Source organism: Peromyscus eremicus, chromosome 8b, assembly GCF_949786415.1.
Source record: "Peromyscus eremicus chromosome 8b, PerEre_H2_v1, whole genome shotgun sequence".
Lineage (NCBI taxonomy): Eukaryota > Metazoa > Chordata > Mammalia > Rodentia > Cricetidae > Peromyscus > Peromyscus eremicus.
Genome location: NC_081424.1, coordinates 7,909,797 through 7,918,751, shown reverse-complemented (window position 1 = coordinate 7,918,751; position 8,955 = coordinate 7,909,797).

Sequence of the window (8,955 nt, the reverse complement as noted above, 5' to 3'; positions counted from 1 at the left end):
TTGAAAAGCAATAGTCTTTTTTAAATCAATAGCTATAAGAGGCCATCATTTAGGTAACAGAGTAGGCAAAGGAATTCCAGATTGTAGAGAGCCCATTGGCTGAATTACTTTGTTAATTGCTCTAAGGTGTGTTACCATTCTCCACTTACCAGATTTCTTTTTAATAACAAATACAGGAGAATTCCAAGGGCCAGTTGATTCTTCAATATGCTGAGCATTTAACTGCTCTTGTACCAGGTCTTCTAAAGCCTGCAGTTTCTCTGTTGTTAAAGGTCACTGCTGAACCTATACAGGCTTGTCTGTTAACCATTTTAAAGGTAGAGCTGTTGGTGTCTTTGGAAGATCATCAGTTGTTGTGCCCTGTTCTTATACAATCTGGATGGCTGGGGACCACTCTTTAGAATAATACCTCCTAATATTTCTCTCAGAATTTTGTGTTAGTTTATGGTTTATTTATGAGGTTGGAGGGATGTTAATTTAAATATTCCCTTGTTGTAACAGGTTACTGCCCCCATAAGGTCATAGCTATTTTAGCCACATATGGCTTTATTCTGGCCTTCTGTACCTATACATTTGAGCAATCTCACACTCTGTTTCACTTGAGATAATGTTCCAATCCCTAACAGCTGAACATTTACCTCCTGAATTGGCCAATTTGGCCAATTTGGATGCCAAAATTCTGGTGCAATTATTGTAACATCTGCAGCTGTGTCTAATAAACCTTACAAGAGAATGTCATTTATTTGTATTTTTAATTTTGATCTTTGTTCATTTACAGAAGTTTGCCAAAAAATCGCTTTATAGTCTCCTGAATTTTTTATTCTCTCTGCTACAGCTGTTCTATCATGCCAAGCAGCCTGGTTTATTCCAGTAGGCATTTGCTTATTTAATTCCTCTGAGAAGGTGTTTCTTCTATGATGGCAGGAAAGGTCTGAACTGAATTTGCTGTGGGGGCCTGAATGAGGTTTTTCTGTGAGTTTCTTAAGGGCAGAGGTAAAGGATTACCTTGTCTGTCCCTTGTTGGTCTACATTTGTTGGTCCAATGTTTACCTTATCATACCTTCTGCATAATCCAGAAGGGAAGAACATTATGTTGCTGTTGTTCCTTGAATAAACATTCTTTCTAGGAATTCTCTCTTTACACTCCCTTTTCGAATGACCTTGTTTACCACAACCAAAATATCTGACATTATTTTTCCCCAAAGCTTTTGATATAACCTCTCCTATCCACATCTCATCATGGTCAAAAGACTCAATATTAATTGTGCCCCGATCCAATCCTCCAAGGGTGCTGATCTGGCCTTTAGTGGCCTGATTATTCTTTTGCATGCTGCATTCATGTTCTCAAAAGCCAAAGATTCAATTATTATCTGTCTGGCTTCTGAAATTGGTATCATTTTATTTACTACTGAAGATAGCCTTTGTAAGAAATCTGTGAAAGATTCTCTGGGGCCCTGTATAACTTTTGTGAGTGATTCAATTTTTCTTCCTGCTTCATAAATTCTGTCCCATGCATTCATGGCTACCATGTGGCATAGAGTTATGGTTTTGTTATCATATAAACATTGTCTTTGTAGATCAGCATATTTGCCTTCTCCAAGCAGCTGATCCTGGGAAATTTCCACACCTCTAGTTCTACACTGTTGTTCGATTATTTTAGCCTCCTCCTTAAACCATGTTCTCCACTGTAATTGTGCCCCAGCCTCCAGGACAGCTCTTACCAATTCTTTCTAGTCCTGAGGAATAATCCTATTACAAGTTGACCACAAGTTTAACATTTCCTTTATGAATGGAGAATGAATGTCATATGATGCTATAGCTTCCTTAATTCTAACATTTCCACTGGAGTCCAATCAGCTTGTACATGCCCTTGAGCAGGTAGTTCCTGTAAGGTTACCAGATAGATTAAGTTTGGTTGTTTGAAAACAGGCTGTCTCTCTGTAACTATATAATTCAATCCTGAAATAATTTCACCTTTAAATTCTTCTGTCTGGGTCTAAATTTCTCTATAAGTCATTTTAACAGGTTTTTCTAAAGCTCTTATCTTGGCACTTAAATTGACCAATCTGTATAATACTAAAGTAAGGATGATTAAACAAATAATATTTATAATTGATGTTACACACATCCCATCAACATTAATTATCCTCTCATTTAATTGTTCCATTTTTAGACTGCCTAATTTGTTATCACACAAAGACCAATGGAAGGCCATTGTAAAAATATTTCCCATTGTTTAATGTGGGAAAAAATCTCTTTTCACTAGTTTTTTCCCTTTAAGATATCTTCATTGACTTACCAAGTCTGTGTAGAACAGTAGAAGTCCAAGGGAATTTCAAAGCAGCTACCAAGTGTGGTGGTAGTCTGAGATGGATATTCAGAAAAGGGGGGAAGGCCACCTGTAGCTAGAGTTTTCCTGACTTGCCCACAGTCAGGGCAAATCTCTCTCACCCGCCAGTCCCACAGCCGCTTAGACCCGACCAAGTAAACACAGAGACTTATATTGGTTACAAACTGTATGGCCGTGGCAGGCTTCTTGCTAACTGTTCTTACAGCTTAAATTAATCCATTTCCATTAATCTATACCTTGCCACATGGCTTGTGGCTTACCGAGATCTTCACATGCGGCTTGTCATGGTGGTGGCTGGCAGTGTCTCTCTCTCAGCCTTCCACTTCCCAGAATTCTTCTCCTTGTCCTGCCTATACTTCCTGCCTAGCCAATGGCCAATCAGTGATTTATTTACTGACCAATCAGCAACACACTTGACATACAGACCATCCCACAGCACTTCCCCTTTTCTTTTCTTAAAAAGGAAGGTTTTAACCTTTACATATCTCCAAAGTCAGCTTGGTATATTTGGGAATTTGGGCGTAGTTTCTCTTACTACTTCCTGCTGGAGGGGGGCACTGTATCTTATGGGGATACAAAGAAAATTTTAGAATTATGGAATAGTCCATGAGGGTATGTCGTCTGAGCCAGTTGCCTTGAAATCATCCTGGATGTTGGATCATCAGGGCCATGGTGTCATCGGAGACCTTTCAGGGGGTCTTGGCTGGTCAAACCTGATGTATCTTAATCTTGAACAAATCCATAGCCTCTGGCTTTCTGTGGAAACAAAATCAGAGCCTCCTTTCCAAAGCAACATATCCTTACATCTAAATTTTGAAGTCAAGGTACCTTTAAATTATACATTTTGGCATAACTCAACACCTTTGTAATCACATGTTTTTCTTTAGTTACAAATATCAAAGAGAACATAATCCAGATTCTCTGTGTGGTAGCCATCTTTACGTGGCTTTTTTTTTTTTTATATTAGCTTGAGCCTATTGCTTTAAACTGCAGCCTTTTAAGCCTGAAATGGCACCAGCGCTATGGCTGCTGGTTCCGCCCACTTCAGTTTCCCAACATGGCGGTAGTACATTTTCCGCCAGTTCTGGGAGCCATCAACTCTCAGAAATAGTGGGTCTATGCTTCTATCAAAGCAGCGTGTAGCCCAGAAACCTCTTTTTTTGTTTGTTTGTTTTATACTAGCAAAGGCTAAATCCACCACACAGCTTAATGTGCCACTTGCAGAGGCCTCATTCCTGCCATACTGCAGGTCCAGCGCATATGCCAGGAACCCAGTAGCTCAAACCAGCAGCTGCCGCTCATTTGAGAGAGACAATTAGGAAGCTGTTTTTAGCTCCGTTTTAGAATTTTTTTTTTTTTTTTTAGTTTTTAGGTGCAAACTCTTGCCACCACATTGGACGCCATTTGTAGCTAGAGTTTTCCTGACTTGCCCACAGTCAGGGCAAATCTCTCTCACCCGCCAGTCCCACAGCCGCTTAGATCTGACCAAGTAAACACAGAGACTTATATTGGTTACAAACTGTATGGCCGTGGCAGGCTTCTTGCTAACTGTTCTTACAGCTTAAATTAATCCATTTCCATTAATCTATACCATGCCACATGGCTTGTGGCTTACCGGGATCTTCACATGCGGCTTGTCATGGTGGTGGCTGGCAGTGTCTCTCTCTTAGCCTTCCACTTCCCAGAATTCTTCTCCTTGTCCCGCCTATACTTCCTGCCTAGCCAATGGCCAATCAGTGATTTATTTACTGACCAATCAGCAACACACTTGACATACAGACCATTCCACAGCAGCCACCACCCACCAGGAGAAAGAATGCCAAAGAGATTCTGGCCACATGTTCTGGCCTTAGTCACAAGCAGTCTGGACATGTGTATCTCTGGCCACTTACAACGTTCAGCTCCGGTGGAGCTGGGGCCCACAACACCACAGGCAAGTGGCTTTTTTGTAAATTCCTGCCCCACAGTTAGATGCCAAATGTAGATGAATTTCTAAATGGATTTATTAAATAAAAAACATGGAGCCAAATATAGGGGTGAAAGCCTTAGAGATCAGGGAAATAAGAATAGCCACCAGCCAACCTTACCTCACCAGTTCTGCAGCTTCCAAATGTGAGCTACTTCCTGTCTTACCTGTGCCTTTATTGCCTTGCTGTTTTGCCCTCTCATTGACTATCTTAGCCCAACTACTTCACTTCCTTGTCACTGCCTATCCTTATAGACCTCCAGATCTCTATGGTTGGTACTGGGATTAAAGGTGTGTGTCACCATGTTTGGCTCTGTCCCCTAGTATGGCCTTGATCACACAGAGACTCTATCTGCTAAGCGATCAGATTAAGGGCATATGCTACCACTGTCTGACTTCTATGTTTACTTAAAATGGCTTGCTATTTCCTTTGATCTCCAGGCAAACTTTATTAAAGCACAAATAATATATCACATTTCAGCACAAAGAAAATATCACCGCACTGAATGTTCATATTAGAAAATTTTAGGAAAAAAATCATTTTAGAATCTGCAATAATATTAGTCTAAATGTCTCAGTGTTTATAAAAGCCAAAAAAGTAATCATTATTTATTTACAGCAACAAATTGTTACTTGTGAATTTTTATTGTTTGACAATTTCATACATTTATATAATGAGGGTCAGTCATTTCAACCCCAATTCCCCTCAATGAAAAACTTCTTCTCAAAAAGTACCATCCTCATTACCGTGCCTCCCCCAATAGGAACCTTTCTCTCAATAAACCCCTCTCTCATTCTCTAATTTGCCCAATGGAAACCTCCCTCTCAACAAACCCATCCTGCCTACTTCCAGTCTGAATCAGCTGTGATTCCTGCATACTAAAGAAAGGTAATTTTCATCATTCATTCATTTTACGTTATTTAATTTTCTCATGGCTGCCAAATAATGATCATATCAATTTTCCTACCCTGCCTCTACTGTTCCATCTACAGTATTTCAACTTATTAAGGCAGGTTGCAACATTCTCCCCTCATCTCTGCAATGACAGTAGAGACTCTCCACGCAAGAAAGAGAAAGTGAAGTCCACAGACAAACAAAAGCTCAACACAGACATTGCACTGGAGAGACTGAAGTCAAAAGTTTAAATCTTGAGTTCGTTGCCTAAAGGGTATCAGTTTAATGTTTTCTGCCATTGTTCATTTGCTCATGAGCCTGGGCTCTACCTGGGATCTAACCCACAGATTTGTATCCAACTCCCAATAAATGTGGTGAGTTGCTTTAAAGTTAAAAAGAGAAGAAGAATTCTTCTAGAATCAATGTGAATACTCCTCAAATTATTCCACAAAATAAGAACAGAAGGAATATTGTGCATTTTTTCCATGAAGACAATTACCTTGATGCCTAAAACATATAAAGACTCCCAAAAGACACTGAATTATACCAACTTCCTGATGAACTTATATGCAGAAAGCCTCAAGAAAATACTTCCAAACTGTATCCAAGAACACATAAAAAATATCATCTACCGTAGGCTTCATCCAAAGAGATGGAGGGATGGTTCAACAAATGTAAATCAATAAATGCAATCCACCACATAAACAAACTGAAAAACAAATTCCAGATGTTCATTTCATTTTCTGCAGAATATCCTTTGACAAAATCTAACACCCCTTCCTTATAAAAATCATGGAGGGACTAGCAACACAAGGGACATAGTTGGAATTTACAGACATCCCATAGCCCAGATCAAACTAATTGGAAATTCAAAACCTTTCCACTAAAATAGGGAAGAATATAAGGATGTTCACTCTCCATACATGTTCAGTATATTACTTGAAGGCTTAGCTAGAAAAATAAGACAAGTGCAGAAGATCAAGTAGTGATGTATAAGAAAGGATGAATTCAAAGTGACTTTATCTGCAGAAACTATAATTTTATACAGACTAAGAACTTTGTCTTTTTACAGACTAAGAACTCCAGAGGAAACTCTTAAAGTTGAGAAACATCTTAATCAAAGTTAATAAGTTAATAGATTACAAAATTAACTAAAAATGTCAGTATCCTTCCTCTATACAAATGACAAAAGGACTTAGAAAAGTATCTCGGAAGGACAGTTTTCAGCATAATACAGAAAAAAAACTCACAATAGCTAAACTATCATCAAGAATATAAGAACTGTTGGAGGTATTACCACTGCTAATGTTAAATTATACTACAGGGTTACAGAAATAATCAAGTTTTGCACAACAATGATACCATTAAAAAAGAGACATATTTGTGAATAAAATCAAATTATATGTTTTGACATAAGAGCACTCACCTATGACAACTCACTTTTGATAAAGAAGCTAGAAATACATAATAGCAAATTGACAGCATTTAACCCTAACCACAACTAAGCTATCTCCAGCTGATAACTACTCACAAATGAAAAATCAGTTTTCTCTAACAAAGACTCATAGGGATAAAAACCACTTTTACAGGCAGTCTCCATGAGGACAAGTTGGTGGATGACAATCAATGGCATATTTGTTATTTATTATTCTGGAAATTTTCTTAGAAATGTCTTAACAAAATTATGTCAATTCTTTTAGCTTTTAAATCCTTAATTTAATGTATGTTATAAAATATCTTCTATCTGTTTTTCTCATGGAGATTGTTTCTTTAGAATAAGATTTCCGAAGATTTTAATATGCCACCTTGCACATGGGTCTACATATTTATAAAATCGTGTGCCTAATATTTTTGAAAACTTTCTACCTACTTGTACTATTTCAGATACTTACATATTTTCCTTTACTCTAGGTCTGTGTTCCCATCAAACACAAGACCTATTTTCACATGAGAATACATAAGATTCTATCCAGAAATTATTATCAGGAATATTTGGAAGTAGTGAGCTGGAGACCTTTTGATCTTACATTTAAGGATGTTACAGAAATGTTGGGATGAAAGCAAAGAGCATGGACTATGTTATGATAGAAATAATCTGTATTTAGTAGTCACCTGCAATGGTCTAGCCAAAAAAGTTCAAGAACCTCTACCTTCACTCAAAAGAAGTCACATTAGGTCATTTATATTTCCAGAAGCAGATTTTTCTGCAGTGAAACATTCACATAAAGTTTTAAAATATGTTTTTATTCTGCACAGATATTTGAAAACCCTGAAAAGTGGCACACACTACAATACAATTAATTTTTCAAATTACTTTCTATGTATGGGATTAAAATGTATTTTTAAAACTTTTGAGAAAAAGGTATTTATAAGTAAAGAAAATATTCTGCATGTAATCAGGATGGAATGACACAATCTCTACTAACATTCTTTAGATTTCCCTCAACAATTAATTCCATTTTGTGACAAGTTATTTAATTTAGATCCTGAGAAGGCTTGTCTCAACCAAAGGAGACTGAAAAGTTATAGTGTTTCTAGTTGTGAAAAGCCTTACACATATAATGATGGTATTGAAGTCTTTACAGGGATCTCTGTGAAGAATAGTTACCAGAACCCTCATCTTAAAGGAACAATTTCTGAAGACAATGACACAGGGTATGTCTTTACTTAGTATATAAAACCTAATAACACTGTTCTTCCTGAGAGTCATTACAACTATGACAATTATAAGGAAACTTTTGATTATAAACAAGCACCTTTCATGCACCAACATGACCAAAACCAAGAGAATCATTATAGAAGCAATCAAAATGAGAGAATATTTAATGAACACTTCAAACTGTGATGTGTGCAGAAGCACCATTATTGGAATAAATTCCAATAGATATAGAAAATGAGAAAAGATCAATGAAGTTATCAAAAAGAGAAAGAGATAATATAAATGATATTGGAGCAAATCCTTGCCAGAGTTAAATATGTTATGGATCCTTCCATTCATATTCAAATTTATTCAAGAAACATTCAAGGGAAGAAAGGCAACATAAATGCAAAAACTATAGACAATGTTTTTCCTCTCCTTCAAATCTTTATCCAATATTACATGCTGTAAAGAAACAATTTAAATGTAATAAATGTTAAAAATACTTCAGGATATTTATACATCTCACACATTTAAGAGAATGTAGAAAGTACTTCAACAGATGTCCACGCCTCACTAAGCAAAAGAGAATTCATCCAAAAGAGAAGGTATACAAATATAAGGAATGTGGCAAGTCCTTCAGAAAGTCCTTGGTTCATAGAACACACTCTCAAATGCATCATATGATGAACCCCTAAAAATGTAAGGAATGCAGAATATATTTCAGAAGCTCCTCAAATCTCACTACTCCTAGAAGATCTCACAATGGAAGAAAATGCTACACATATGAAGAATGTGGAAACTATCTCCAGACTACTCAAACATTTGGAGACACCAGAGAATCTATACTAGAAAGAAATCTTTCAAATGTCAAGTATGTGTCAGGTCCTTTGCCCATCAATTAACACTTCAGGCTCACACCAGAATCCATACTGGTTACAAGTCTTACAGATGTCAAGAATGTGGCAAATCCTTTACCTGTAAATCAAATCTTCAAGCTCACCACAGTTTCCATACTGGTAGCAAACCTCACAGATGTAAAGAGTCTCAACTCTTCATGTTCACCATAGAATTCCTACTGGTGATTGTGGTGACATATTGTGTAT